The sequence below is a fragment of the Schistocerca serialis genome, chromosome 9, assembly GCF_023864345.2.
Source record: "Schistocerca serialis cubense isolate TAMUIC-IGC-003099 chromosome 9, iqSchSeri2.2, whole genome shotgun sequence".
Lineage (NCBI taxonomy): Eukaryota > Metazoa > Arthropoda > Insecta > Orthoptera > Acrididae > Schistocerca > Schistocerca serialis.
In genome coordinates, this window is record NC_064646.1 from 508,080,271 (window position 1) to 508,096,230 (window position 15,960).

The window sequence follows — 15,960 nt, forward strand, 5'->3', positions numbered from 1 at the left end:
GCAAAGAAAAAGGCATGGGAAGAGTTTAAAAAAGCTTGAAGATGATGTGAATAGCAATAAGAAAATGTTCTATAAAATGATGAAAAATAAAAGGAAGGCTTCTGAAGTACCAGTAAAGATGGAAACAGAGGACGGTACCATTATTGAAGATCCAGGGAATATAAAAGATCTCTGGAAAGAACATTTTGAGAAACTGTTAAACGCTGAGGAGCAGGTACATGAGGAAACAACAAATAATGGAGAAATTGAGAGAAGTTGGGAAGCAGAATTAGGACAAATTACATGGGAAGAAATGGAAAAAGCTGTGAAGAAGATGAATGGGGGGAAAACCCCAGGACCTGATGAAGTATCAGTGGACATGATAAGAGCAGCAGGTCCAGTGGGAATGCGGTGGCTCTATAGAGTACTATCAAGCGCGTGGAGAAATAGTACACTACCTGACGACTGGAGAACAGGAGACATTGTTCCCATCTTCAAGAAAGGCAATAAAAGACTTTGTAAAAACTACAGAGGAATAACCCTTATGAGTCATACAGCCAAGATTTTTGAAAGAATTTTACTAAATCGAATGACGCCTGCCGCTTGGGTTCTGAGGCCATCCTTGGTTCCTTCCGGCGGCTGGCTGATTTGGTGAAGACAACCAGCATCGCACGCGGAGTGCAAGCTGAGCTTAATATCTGCAGCATAGTGCCCAGAGTCGATCGCGGTCCTCTGGTTTGGAGCCGTGTGGAGGGTCTAAACCAGAGGCTCAGACGACTCTGCGACTATAATGGTTGCAAATTCATCGACCTCCGTTATTGGGTGGAGAACTGTAGGGCCCCCCTAGACAGGTCAGGCGTGCACTACACACCGGAAGCAGCTACTAGGGTAGCAGAGTACGTGTGGCGTGCACACGGGGGTTTTTTAGGTTAGAGGGACCCCCCGTTGGGCGAAACGATAAAATACCTGACGGCTTACCAGAGAGGACATTATCATCGTTGATAAAGAACGTCCGTCCTCAGAGACCAAAAACAGGAAAAGTCAACGTAATATTGGTAAACTGCAGGAGTATCCAGGGCAAGGTTCCTGAATTAGTATCTCTTATTGAAGGAAATAGTGCGCATATAGTATTAGGAACGGAAAGTTGGTTAAAACCGGAAGTGAACAGTAACGAAATCCTAGACACAGAATGGAATATATACCGCAAGGATAGGATAAACGCCAATGGTGGAGGAGTATTTATAGCAGTAAAGAATTCAATAATATCCAGTGAAGTTATTAGCGAATGCGAATGTGAAATAATCTGGGTTAAGTTAAGTATCAAAGGTGGGTCAGATATGATAGTCGGATGCTTCTATAGACCACCTGCATCAGCAACCGTAGTAGTTGAGCGCCTCAGAGAGAACCTGCAGAACGTCGTGAAGAAGTTTCGTGATCATACTATTGTAATAGGGGGAGACTTCAATCTACCAGGTATAGAATGGGATAGTCACACAATCAGAACTGGAGCCAGGGACAGAGACTCTTGTGACATTATCCTGACTGCCTTGTCCGAGAATTACTTCGAGCAGATAGTTAGAGAACCAACTCGTGAAGCTAACGTTTTAGACCTCATAGCAACAAATAGACCGGAACTTTTCGACTCCGTGAATGTAGAAGAGGGTATCAGTGATCATAAGTCAGTGGTTGCATCAATGACTACAAGTGTAATAAGAAATGCCAAGAAAGGAAGGAAAATATATTTGCTTAACAAGAGTGATAGGGCACAAATCGCAGAATATCTGAGTGACCACCATCAAACGTTCATTTCTGAGGAAGAGGATGTGGAACAAAAATGGAAAAAATTCAGAAACATCGTCCAGTACGCCTTAGATAAGTTCGTACCGACTAAGGTCCAAAGCGAGGGGAAAGATCCGCCGTGGTATAACAATCATGTACGAAAGGTACTACGGAAACAAAGAAAGCTTCATCATAGGTTTAAGAGTAGTCGAATCATAGCTGATAAGGAAAAGCTGAACGAAGCGAAAAAGAGCGTAAAGAGAGCAATGAGAGAAGCATTCAACGAATTCGAACATAAAACATTGGCAAACAATCTAAACAAGAACCCTAAAAAGTTTTGGTCATATGTAAAATCGGTAAGCGGATCTAAATCCCCTATTCAGTCACTCGTTGACCACGATGGCACCGAAACAGAGGACGACCGAAGAAAGGCAGAAATACTGAATTCAGTGTTCCGAAACTGTTTCAATGCGGAAAATCGTAACACGGTCCCTGACTTCAGCCGTCGCACGGACGCCAAAATGGAAAATATTGAAATAAACGATATCGGAATTGAAAAACAACTGCTATCACTTAGTAGCGGAAAAGCATCCGGACCAGACGAGATACCCTTAAGATTCTACAGTGATTATGCTAAAGAACTTGCCCCCTTTCTATCAGCAATTTATCGTAGATCGCTGGAAGAACGTAAAGTACCTAGCGACTGGAAGAAAGCGCAGGTCGTTCCCATTTTCAAGAAGGGTCATAAATCAGATGCGAATAATTATAGGCCTATTTCGCTTACGTCAATCTGTTGTAGAATAATGGAACATGTTTTGTGTTCTCGTATTATGACGTTCTTAGATAATACAAATCTCCTTCATCATAACCAACATGGATTCCGCAAACAGAGATCATGTGAAACTCAGCTCGCCCTATTTGCCCAAGAAATTCACAGTGCCGTAGACACTGGCGAGCAGATTGATGCCGTATTCCTGGACTTCAGGAAGGCATTTGATACGGTTCCGCACTTACGTTTAGTGAAAAAAATACGAGCTTACGGAATATCGGACCAGGTTTGTGATTGGATTCAGGATTTCCTAGAAGAAAGAACACAACATGTCATTCTTAACGGTTCAAAATCTGCAGATGTGGAGGTAATTTCGGGAGTACCGCAGGGAAGCGTGATAGGACCTTTATTGTTTACAATATACATAAATGACTTAGTTGACAACATCGGTAGCTCCGTGAGGCTATTTGCAGATGACACGGTTGTCTACAAGAAAGTAGCAACATCAGAAGACTCGTACGTACTCCAGGAGGACCTGCAGAGGATTAATGCATGGTGCGACAGCTGGCAGCTTTCCCTAAACGTAGATAAATGTAATATAATGCGCATACATAGGGGCAGAAATCCATTCCAGTACGATTATGCCATAGGTGGTAAATCATTGGAAGCGGTAACGACCGTAAAATACTTAGGAGTTACTATCCGGAGCGATCTGAAGTGGAATGATCACATAAAACAAATAGTGGGAAAAGCAGGCGCCAGGTTGAGATTCATAGGAAGAATTCTAAGAAAATGTGACTCATCGACGAAAGAAGTAGCTTACAAAACGCTTGTTCGTCCGATTCTTGAGTATTGCTCATCAGTATGGGACCCTTACCAGGTTGGATTAATAGAAGAGATAGACATGATCCAGCGAAAAGCAGCGCGATTCGTCATGGGGACATTTAGTCAGCGCGAGAGCGTTACGGAGATGCTGAACAAGCTCCAGTGGCGGACACTTCAAGAAAGGCGTTACGCAATACGGAGAGGTTTATTATCGAAATTACGAGAGAGCACATTCCGGGAAGAGATGGGCAACATATTACTACCGCCCACATATATCTCGCGTAATGATCACAACGAAAAGATCCGAGAAATTAGAGCAAATACGGAGACTTACAAGCAGTCGTTCTTCCCACGCACAATTCGTGAATGGAACAGGGAAGGGGGGATCAGATAGTGGTACAATAAGTACCCTCCGCCACACACCGTAAGGTGGCTCGCGGAGTATAGATGTAGATGTAGATGTAGATGAAAAGATAGAAAAGGAGCTGAGTGAAGAACAGCATGGGTTTAGGGAGAAGCACGACCGACCTAATATTTTCTAGCCGTCAACTGATGGAAAAAAGTTGGGAGTATAACAAAAATGTGATAATGGTTTTTATAGACATAGAAAAGGCATATGACTCAGTTGACAGGGAACGACTCTGGGAAGAAATGAAGAAGATAGATATAGAAGATGGATACATTAATGTTATAAACACAATGTACAGAGGACACAATTGTAGAATTAGAACACCATTGGGGAACTCTGAATACTTCGAAATAAGACAAGGACTTAAGCAAGGAAGTATTCTATCTCCTGCACTTTTTAATGTTGTGATGGAGGGAATGAACAGGGCAGTTAAAGATATAGTAAAAGAAAAAGACAAAAAGATGATTTTTGCAGATGATATGGTAATATGGGGTGATAAAGAGGTAGATGTACAGTTACAGCTTGATGCTTGGAAGGAAATAATGAAAAGGTATGGATTAAAAGTAAATAAAGATAAGAGTGAAGTAATGGTATTTGGAAGAGAGAAAGGAATCAACAGAAATATTACCTTGAATGGAGAACCCCTCAAAGTGGTAGAAAGTTTTACTTATTTAGGGAGTGAAATATCTAGGGACGGAAGAATAACTAACGAAATTAATAGGAGGTTACAGAAGGGAGGCAATTTTTACCAAACAATAAAACATCTGATTTGGAATAATGAAGTTTCAGAAAGAGCAAAACTCCTTATGTATAAGAATTATTACATCCCTATTGTCACCTATGGTGGAGAAACATGGACAATGACAGAAACGGACTGGAGCAGACTGCAAGCAGGGGAAATGAAATTTTTCAGAGCAATTAAGGGAAAAACAAGAATGGACAGAGTAAGGAATGTAGAGATTAGAAAGGACCTCAAACAAGAAAGTATGAGAGAGGAAATTGAAAGAAAGAGATTAAGATGGTATGGGCATGTTAAGAGGATGCATGGGCAGAGACTCCCCAAAATTATGGAAGAACTAAAGATGGATGGGAAAAGACCTAGAGGGCACCCAAGAACACGGTGGAAAATGGGAGTGAGAATATCTGTAGAAAGGAGAGGTGTGACCTGGCAGCAAGTGGAGGAAGAAAAGTGGTGGGAGGACCGAGCCAAATGGAGAGGACTCATCAGCACCCAGACCCGGCAGTAGCTGGAGCGGGATTCGGATATAGATAGATATTAATACTATAGAACAATCTGAGCTTTCAATGGTGTCCATCTAGTAAGTGGCTGTTAAGTAAGAAATGGCATTACACAGATGTAATAGTGTCCATAATTACCAGAGTTATATTGCCACCAATGATGAAATGCTATGAAGAGCATCTATTTGCATCATGATGTATAATACGAGGCATAATACGAGTGGAGTCTCTTGCTATCAGTGCCTACTTTCATGCACTGCTGAAATTGTAGCTGGTATCTCTATAAAAGCTGTTGATACACATTATAACTGCCATATATCATTTGATTACCAGGTCTCAGTAGCTTGAAGTGTGGACTAAAATCTTGCTGCTCATTTTTGGTATAGTGGCAAATATTATGAAATTACCGGTGGAATGGGTGTCTGTGGGCTCTGTCTCCAGGTGTGGCCAACTTTTTAGTTAAAAATTTTGAACATGCCTTTAAAAACACTACTTCACTCATCTGGCTTTTTCCTGTCATGGTAATCCTTTTATGATTTGGCCTTGTGTAAAGAAACATTGCAGCAGTTCACTGATCAAATGAACAGCATACGTCCCAACGTAAGATCACTGCAGAAAAAGAGTTGTTGTTGTTGTGGTCTTCAGTCCTGAGACTGGTTTGATGCAGCTCTCCATGCTAATCTATCCTGTGCAAGCTCCTTCATCTCCCAGTACCTACTGCAACCTACATCCTTCTGAATCTGCTTAGTGTATTCATCTCTGGGTCTCCCTCTATGATTTTTACCCTCCACACTGCCCTCCAATGCTAAATTTGTGATCCCTTGATGCCTCAGGACATGTCCTACCAATCGATCCCTTCTTCTAGTCAAGTTGTGCCACAAACTTCTCTTCTCCCCAATCCTATTCAATACCTCCTCATTAGTTACGTGATCTACCCACCTAATCTTCAACATTCTTCTATAGCACCACATTTCAAAAGCTTCTATTCTCTTCTTGTCCAAACTATTTATCGTCCATGTTTCACTTCCATACATGGCTACACTCCATACACATACTTTCAGAAACGACTTCCTGACATTTAAATCTATACTCGATGTTAACAAATTTCTCTTCTTCAGAAACGCTTTCCTTGCCATTGCCAGTCTACATTTTATATCCTCTCTACTTCGACCATCATCACTTATTTTGCTCCCCAAATAGCAAAACTCCTTTACTACTTTGAGTGTCTCATTTCCTAATCTAATTCCCTCAGCATCACCCGACTTAATTCGACTACATTCCACTATCCTCGTTTTGCTTTTGTTGATTTTCATCTTATATCCTCCTTTCAAGACACTGTCCATTCCGTTCAACTGCTCTTCCAAGTCCTTTGCTGTCTCTGACAGAATTACAATGTCATCGGCGAACCTCAAAGTTTTTATTTCTTCTCCCTGGATTTTAATACCTACTCCAACCCTTCTTAGACATTCTAGATGAGCGAAAGTTTGTTGGCTTGGACACTAGATATATTGTAAACACACTTGCAGAATTTCCTACATCGATGGGCACAATATCCATCATCCTCCCCAAAGTAGAGCTGTACAACATTCTGAAACAAAGCTAGAGTCATATTGGACAAGAACCAACTCACAGTGGATATAAACCGTCTAACTTCTGGTCAGATGAAATGGCTATCGGCCACATAAAATCAAGCTCACTCTCTGTGAAAAAACACAAGTCCAAGTAACTCAAGAGGATTAGCACTGAACATACCTTCTATTCTGTGGTGCAGCATCAAGTAAAATTAGGTGAATCTGAAACAGGCATGTGATTAAACCAGTCTTTCAGACATCCAAAAAAAAAAAAAAAACCAGAGAGATGCCATGGCCTCAGACACCCCAGCCATTGATAACTTTTCATGTGAATATGGTAGTAGCTACATGTGTCAGTCTATTTGGGCAATTTTCCATCTCTGTACCGAAGATCAGCTGCATATCAAGTACAACCGTGAGGGGTTGCTAGCAAAAATCTCACTAGTCAAAAAAATGAGTCAGAGGTGCCGTCGTGCAGTGTTCAGCATTATGCACACGATTACACAACTGGTTTTGTCAAAAACACCTGAAGTCATACTATATAAAATTTTAAAAATACAGTGATTCTGCAAAAACCCCACAAGTCTGGACTTTTGCCAGTAGGAACACCACTAGTCAGTGGTGCTTCAAACAGCTGCCATGACTGCACTTTGCTCAACTTCTGATAAACAAGTCATACACGAACACTTTATTTACAACTGTCCTTGTTGTTCAAGGTTATACTCCTGCCTCCCAGTTTTTACATTAATATGGACACAAATGGTCCAGAGTGCCTCTGGACGAGAGCAAATAAGATGAAAAATAAGGATAATATTTGTGATGCCAAAGTGTATGGTTAGGAACACATTAATCACGTTGAGAAACACAGCAGCAAACATAACTGGAGAGGACTGCAGGTTCACAGCATTACGTATTTATTGTATTGTCATTTATTCATTGGTATCACATACATTATCATAAGGTGACCACTTTTAAAAGTCTCAAACTAGTACATCTGAAATAGCTCCGATGTCAGTTTTATCTGTATTTATCTTTCTTTTAAATTTAATAGAAAGAATTCCATAAAATGTACTTTTATTTATACTCCTGAAAGTAATTTTGGAAAACAAAATTGAAAACAAAATTTATATTTAATGTTTAGAAGCTCCCATCTTTTCTTTATTTGACAACCGTATTAGTTTTATTTCATAGCAATCCAGGATGGTGATCAAAGTACCAGTTCTGTATTGGTAAAACCATTACGAATGGTCACCTTAATTATTGTTATTGTCGGTTCCCCTAATTTCTTTGATTGTGGTACACTTGCCATATCTTAGGAAATTGCAGTCCCCACTCAGTTTACCTTTCAAAAGTTAATCCGGTTTTTCTATGTTTCTGGCTAGGTGATTGAGGTTGCGCTGCTTTGAGAAGTGGAGGAAGAAGCCTGGAATAGTATCATGAAAGATTTTTAACAAAATGATGCTGAAAGACACCCAAGACATTCACCTCAGTGGTTTGATATCATGAATTTTCAACCAAGAATGGATGAAGAAGACAATATGATCCTTCGGGTAACAATGTTCACCTACAGAGTGTGTGTAAAAGGAGATGATGATGTTCGCAAAAATGCTTTTTTTAAGCTTGCATAAAGTTAATTGTGACAGATTGAGAAGACTGCAAAATAACATAGTTCATTGTGGGAGATCTGTAACAGAAAATTGTGGTAAATATTCCAAGTGGCCATTCCAAGCTCCAGAACAGCTTGTACAGGTTACTGAAGCCCGTATCACGTATGTCCCTGTTTAAAAATCCCATTATTCACTCAGAGATATTCCCAATAGACACTTTGACAAAGACCTCACTGTTAAGGAGAGCATGACTATTTCTTTAATGTCTACCAAATAAATGTGCCCTACAAACTTCAGTGTCAGATTTGCGAAACTTTCAACAGCCATGTTGGATGTCCTACATCTGATACATCCAAAGAATGTGATTTGCTTCAGCAAAAAATAAACACAGCTAAACAAGATACAGAGAGTAAAGCTTTTGAGGAACAGAAAGCTATTCATCTCAGAAAAGTGGAGGATTTCTTCGATGAAACACAAGCATTTATTACGAGAGCTTCACTGGGCAAAGTTAACTGCATCTTGAATGATTTTATGCAGAATTTCTCTCTCCCTCATTTACCACTACATGCATCTGTTGTGGTATTATATCTTTGGGATACACAATTTGGGTACAGTAGATGTCAAAATATAGAGATATTTAGAAAATTAGGTTATTTCAATACTGATACATTTTATAAATAGCAACCGACACTCAGAGTAAACGGAGGAGATGATTTTAATAACTGACAGTTGTACGGGGCAAAACAAAAATAAAACAATGGTTTACTTCCTCTTCTGTATGGTGCACTTTCTAAAAAATTTTGAGTTACACACCTTTTCTCTGTTGGTTGTCATAGCTACACTATGTGATCAAAAGTATCCAGACACCACCAAAAACATACGTTTTTCATATTAGGTGCATTGTGCTGCAGCGACCTCAGTAGTCATTAGACATCGTGAGAGAGCAGAATGGGGCACTCCGTGGAACTCTCAGACTTCAAATGTCATCAAGTGATGGGGGTCACTTGTGTCACACGTCTGTATGCGACATTTCTGCACTCCTAAACATCCCTAGGTCCATTGTTTCCGATATGAAGTTAAGTGGAAACAGGATGGGAGACGTACAGCACAAAAGCTTACAGGCCTACCTCGTCTGTTAACTGACAGAGATTGCCATCAGTTTAAGAGGGTCGTAATGTGTAATACCCCCCATGAACCATGGACCTTGCCGTTGGTGGGGAGGCTTGCGTGCCTCAGCGATACAGATAGCCGTACCGTAGGTGCAACCACAACGGAGGGGTATCTGTTGAGGGGCCAGACAAACGTGTGGTTCCTGAAGAGGGGCAGCAGCCTTTTCAGTAGTTGCAAGGGCAACAGTCTGGATGATTGACTGATCTGGCCTTGTAACAATAACCAAAACGGCCTTGCTGTGCTGGTACTGCGAACGGCTGAAAGCAAGGGGAAACTACAGCCGTAATTTTTCCCGAGGGCATGCAGCTTTACTGTATGATTACATGATGATGGCGTCCTCTTGGTTAAAATATTCCGGAGGTAAAATAGTCCCCCATTCGGATCTCCGGGCGGGGACTACTCAAGAGGATGTCGTTATCAGGAGAAAGAAAACTGGCGTTCTACAGATTGGAGCGTGGAATGTCAGATCCCTTAATCGGGCAGGTAGGTTAGAAAATTTAAAAAGGGAAATGGATAGGTTGAAGTTAGATATAGTGGGAATTAGTGAAGTTCGGTGGCAGGAGGAACAAGACTTCTGGTCAGGTGACTACAGGGTTATAAACACAAAATCAAATAGGGGTAATGCAGGAGTAGGTTTAATAATGAATAGAAAAATAGGAATGCGGGTAAGCTACTACAAACAGCATAGTGAACGCATTATTGTGGCCAAGATAGATACGAAGCCCACACCTACTACAGTAGTACAAGTTTATATGCCAACTAGCTCTGCAGATGATGAAGAAATTGAAGAAATGTATGATGAAATAAAAGAAATTATTCAGATTGTGAAGGGAGACGAAAATTTAATAGTCATGGGTGACTGGAATTCGAGTGTAGAAAAAGGGAGAGAAGGAAACATAGTAGGTGAATATGGATTGGGGGACAGAAATGAAAGAGGAAGCCGCCTGGTAGAATTTTGCACAGAGCACAACATAATCATAACTAACACTTGGTTTAAGAATCATGAAAGAAGGTTGTATACATGGAAGAACCCTGGAGACACTAAAAGGTATCAGATAGATTATATAATGGTAAGACAGAGATTTAGGAACCAGGTTTTAAATTGTAAGACATTTCCAGGGGCAGATGTGGACTCTGACCACAATCTATTGGTTATGAGCTGTAGATTAAAACTGAAGAAACTGCAAAAAGGTGGGAATTTAAGGAGATGGGACCTGGATAAACTAAAAGAACCAGAGGTTGTACAGAGATTCAGGGATAGCATAAGGGAGCAATTGACAGGAATGGGGGAAATAAATACAGTAGAAGAAGAATGGGTAGCTTTGAGGGATGAAGTAGTGAAGGCAGCAGAGGATCAAGTAGGTAAAAAGACGAGGGCTAGTAGAAATCCTTGGGTAACAGAAGAAATATTGAATTTAATTGATGAAAGGAGAAAATATAAAAATGCAGTAAGTGAAACAGGCAAAAAGGAATACAAATGTCTCAAAAATGAGATCGACAGGAAGTGCAAAATGGCTAAGCAGGGATGGCTAGAGGACAAATGTAAGGATGTAGAGGCTTATCTCACTAGGGGTAAGATAGATACCGCCTACAGGAAAATTAAAGAGACCTTTGGAGATAAGAGAACGACATGTATGAATATCAAGAGCTCAGATGGAAACCCAGTTCTAAGCAAAGAAGGGAAAGCAGAAAGGTGGAAGGAGTATATAGAGGGTCTATACAAGGGCGATGTACTTGAGGACAATATAATGGAAATGGAAGAGGATGTAGATGAAGATGAAATGGGTGATACGATACTGCGTGAAGAGTTTGACAGAGCACTGAAAGACCTGAGTCGAAACAAGGCCCCCGGAGTAGACAATATTCCATTGGAACTACTGACGGCCGTGGGAGAGCCAGTCCTGACAAAACTCTACCATCTGGTGAGCAAGATGTATGAAACAGGCGAAATACCCTCAGACTTCAAGAAGAATATAATAATTCCAATCCCAAAGAAAGCAGGTGTTGACAGATGTGAAAATTACCGAACTATCAGCTTAATAAGTCACAGCTGCAAAATACTAACACGAATTCTTTACAGACGAATGGAAAAACTAGTAGAAGCCAACCTCGGGGAAGATCAGTTTGGATTCCGTAGAAACACTGGAACACGTGAGGCAATACTGACCTTGCGACTTATCTTAGAAGAAAGATTAAGGAAAGGAAAACCTACGTTTCTAGCATTTGTAGACTTAGAGAAAGCTTTTGACAATGTTGACTGGAAAGGTGGCAGGGGTAAAATACAGGGAGTGAAAGGCTATTTACAATTTGTACAGAAACCAGATGGCAGTTATAAGAGTCGAGGGACATGAAAGGGAAGCAGTGGTTGGGAAGGGAGTAAGACAGGGTTGTAGCCTCTCCCCGATGTTGTTCAATCTGTATATTGAGCAAGCAGTAAAGGAAACAAAAGAAAAATTCGGAGTAGGTATTAAAATTCATGGAGAAGAAATAAAAACTTTGAGGTTCGCCGATGACATTGTAATTCTGTCAGAGACAGCAAAGGACTTGGAAGAGCAGTTGAATGGAATGGACAGTGTCTTGAAAGGAGGATATAAAATGAACATCAACAAAAGCAAAACAAGGGTAATGGAATGTAGTCTAATTAAGTCGGGTGATGCTGAGGGAATTAGATTAGGAAATGAGGCACTTGAAGTAGTAAAGGAGTTTTGCTATTTGGGGAGCAAAATAACTGATGATGGTCGAAGTAGAGGGGATATAAAATGTAGGCTGGCAATGGCAAGGAAAGCGTTTCTGAAGAAGAGAAATTTGTTAACATCCAGTATTGATTTAAGTGTCAGGAAGTCATTTCTGAAAGTATTCGTATGTAGTGTAGCCATGTATGGAAGTGAAACATGGACGATAAATAGTTTGGACAAGAAGAGAATAGAAGCTTTTGAAATGTGGTGCTACAGAAGAATGCTTAAGATTAGATGGGTAGATCACATAACTAATGAGGAAGTATTGAATAGGATTGGGGAGAAGAGAAGTTTGTGGCACAACTTGACCAGAAGAAGGGATCGGTTGGTAGGACATGTTCTGAGGCATCAAGGGATCACCAATTTAGTATTGGAGGGCAGCGTGGAGCGTAAAAATCGTAGAGGGAGACCAAGAGATGAATACACTAAGCAGATTCAGAAGGATGTAGGTTGCAGTAGGTACTGGGAGATGAAGAAGCTTGCACAGGATAGAGTAGCATGGAGAGCTGCATCAAACCAGTCTCAGGACTGAAGACCACAACAACAACAATGTGTAATAGGCAGACAGATATCCAGACCATCATACAGGAATTCCAAACTGCATCAGGATCCACTGTACGTACTATGAGTTAGGTGGGAGGCGAGAAAACCTGGATTTCATGGTCGAGCAGCTGCTCGTAAGCCACACATCATGCCGGTAAATGATAAACGATGCCTTGCTTAGTGTAAGGAGCGTAAACACTGGACGACTGAACAGTGGAAAAATGTTGTGTGGTGTGACAAATCACGGTACACAATGTGGCGATCCGATGGCAGGGTGTGGGTATGGCAAATGCCCGGTAAGCATTATCGGCCAGCATGTGTAGTGTCAACAGTAAAATGAGGAAAAGGAGGAGGAGGAGATGGTGGTGGTGTTGTCGTTTTTTTCATGGAGTGGGCTTGCACCCCTTGCTCTTTTGCGTGGCACCCTTACAGCGTTAGCCTACATCAATGTTTTAAGCACCTTCTTGCTTCCCATTATTATGGGATGGCAGTTGCACATTTCAATACAATCGAGCATCTGTTCATAATGCACGGCCTGTGGTGAACTAGTTATATGCTGATAACATCCCTGTAATGGAGTGGCCTGCACAAAGTCCTGACCTGAATCCTGTAGAGCACCTTTGGAACATTTTGGAACGTCGACTTCGTGCCATGCCTCAACGACCAACATTGATACCCCTCCTCAGTGCAACACTCCATGAAGAATGGGCTGCCATTCCCCAAGAAACCTATCAGCACCTTACTGAACGTATGCCTGCAAGAGTGGAAACTGTCATCAAGGCTAAGGGTGGGCCAACACCATACTGAATTCCAGCATTATCGATGGAGGGCACCACCAACTTTTAAGTAATATTCAGCCGGGTGTCTGGATACTTTTCATCACATTGTGAATAATGATGAACAGTGATACAAAAATGTGATCACATAACCTTATGACTGCTCTTGGAGTGTCAAAGTTAGCAGCAACGCTATGAACGTTGAGTACTATTGACTATATTAATAAATTAACTTGAACTGATGACCTTTAGTAGTTTGATATGAAGCGTCTCCGCGTGCCAAATTTAATGTGGCAGACTGTACTGAAGCCGCGCGGCAAAACAATAATGCAACATTGGTTACGCAGCGCATCACGAAAATATGTACATTCCGCTTAAGTAAACGAAGCACACTATGGACACTTGTATGATTAACGGTGCAGTGTTCAAAATGTGCATATTGTGATAAACTTACATGTGAATCGTTACATTGTGTTGAACAGTGTCAAAATACAGAGCATACTCCAAAAACAGCCTAATTCCATCCGTGTGAATGCAAGTGAAGTGGACACTAATAAACTTTTCCACAGGATGAGAATAGTAATTATCTTGTCACTGCTGCTTATATTTTGACAGTTCATGTACCCATCTTAAACTGAGGGACGTGGGAAAGGAGGAACAAGACCTGCTGCAACACGACTTCTAGCCAGCAGCAGATCCAAACCACGATGCAGCCGATAGCAGCCGACGCCCCACCAACTCGGCCGGGGGCGGTCCAGCAGCAGCCACTACCTGTCTGCCTTCCAACGGCTCGACACGGGGGCGGTCTTACGACGTCAGCAGCAAATTGTTATGACATTCGATAAATGAGTGACTTTGGAAATTTTATGATATACCACCATGAAAAAACATTCAGTATCTCAGATGCTTACAACAGTCATAAATTTGCATTTTTCCAGCATATTTTATTACATTCATGTCAAGCCTGACTGTTAAAAGTAGGTGTCTGTATTTTCTTGAAGCCCCTTGGACGGTTTTATTCCCGGTTTTCCGAGTCCAGTGAACCTAAATGGGGGGGGATAAGTTAATCCGGGAAGTATCCGCAGCAGTTTCCGAGATAATACAGTCACTGAAGTAATTTAAAGTACTTGATTCAACTATAATTTTATGTCTAATACAACATTGAAACTAAACATTTGCATTTTGAGAGTAGCAAATCTACGTGGACTGATAAAAAATTTATACAATAGATAAACTAATTTTATTTCTCAGCCCAAGGGGCATTGTAACATCCACGAGATAAATTTTAGCTACAGTGCGACGAGAGGAAATTATGCCTGTGACAGTTATAAACATTATCTATTCGACATATGAAAAAAAATAGTGAAAACGATGATAAATATTAATTATTTATATAATATTCTATGATGTAATTGGACATATTGATGTGTATCATACAAAGACAATGATAATTGTAAATTCCTTTTATGATCTGCGTTTGTCTTCTTTTGTTTTTACCTTTTGTTGGTTGGCTTTTGTAGGTTGCGGACGCATATCAAACTGAGGTATGTTAAGAAATTGTAATTATTTGTTAATTATTACTTGAAAATAGAGTTCATTATTATTATAAATATGAATGAATAATTATTTGTAACTTCAATTCCTCTCTCAGTAAGCATTATCTGTGTTAATTATTTCTTTCTGCTGCAAGGAGTGCAGCCATTGATGATAGCGATTTGTATCGCGTTTTTGTCTGTGTTTTCCTTAGAAACAAATCAAATGTTTGCTTGATGAAGTCTAAATAGTGCACAATACGAAAGTAGAGTTTATGTAAAGTTTAATAAGCATTTAAAATACTTATTTGCTCTAACAATAGAAAGTCTATCAATTGTCTGCCGCCATCTTAACAATTATCTCAGCGGCAAATTCAAATTACGCAACTCTGCAGACATAAATGCCGAAGTAATACAAATGTGTAAAAATAAATAAGCACCGATGGCCCCAAACTCATTTTAATGAAAATGATTCGAATCAGATTGGTTCTTTAAAAACAGTGCTCATAGCACGATCGATAACAAACTTTTCTAGCTGATGTATGGAGCTGAAATTAATTACGCACCAGTTGCGAAGAATATTGTTTCAGATAATATACGTCAGTGTTGTGCGCGGCTGATATTCGATGGTTTTAATGATCATTTTGCTGAAGATAACTGTTTCCATCATAATCAATAGTTTTATAGGATCTGTTGTATGAACTGTAATTTAGCGACACACAACTTACAGACAACACTTTAACACAACGTTAACTTGGAGTTCTTTAGCAACTTGACCAAATCGTTGGCCGGGATAAAAATTATTTAGTAATTACTTAGTGTAATAAAATAAGATTATCATTTCCATTTACAAGTTAGTTAAATACCAAACCACTGAATAACACAGCGAACGCCACACAACATTAATTTGAACCTGTTTTTAGGTTAACTTACCTGTAATTTTCAAGTGCTTTATGCAACAATGTTTGTGGAGGAAAAAAGTGAAGTAAACATAAAATAACATTGGCATGAGATTGGCCTTCAGGT